Source organism: Chrysochloris asiatica, unplaced genomic scaffold (genome assembly GCF_000296735.1).
Source record: "Chrysochloris asiatica unplaced genomic scaffold, ChrAsi1.0 scaffold00014, whole genome shotgun sequence".
NCBI lineage: Eukaryota > Metazoa > Chordata > Mammalia > Afrosoricida > Chrysochloridae > Chrysochloris > Chrysochloris asiatica.
In genome coordinates this window covers 29689417-29690061 of record NW_006408532.1, presented here as the reverse complement: position 1 = coordinate 29690061, position 645 = coordinate 29689417, and positions in this window count along the sequence as shown.

Genomic DNA, 645 nt, shown 5'->3' with positions numbered 1-645 from the left:
AACCTCCCAAAGCATCCAATTCTATTAGCACATTTATTTATTTATTTCAAGTTTTTATTGTGAATTATGTAGCTGTTTACATGGGAGAACATCAGTTTTACATTCATCCTGTTATATTTCTTTTCATTGCAATGATTACGATCCTCTCCATGCATCATCAAACAACCAAAGGGTATCCCCCACAGGCCTGCCCCCTGGATGTTAGCACACAGCCTCTGTCCCTCCCTGAGTCCAGTGTCCCCAGCCACTCCACATTTCCACATCATCTTTTCTGCCTCCATTTCTAGCATCACTGATTCTCACGGTAGGGTCCCTCACTCTGCTCTTTTCACTTGGTGGTCCCAGGGACCTCTGCTCCTGGATTGCAAAATCAATCACTTCCCTCCTTTTGTTACAAAACATCTACCTTTACATTTCTGACCTTCACAGTCAGTCCTGATAGCAATGATTTACTATTGTATCAAACGAGTCTTATCCCCATCTCCTTTCATTAGCCCTATCCCAACAGATTAGAAACCATTCAGTGGAGATTCTACCTTCCCCCACCCTGTCTGGAACTAGGCTCCCTCTTGCAAGCTTGTAAGCCAGTCACTTCTTGCCTTTGTAGCCCCCCATTTTGCATAGCCAATGTCTAAATTGCCCATC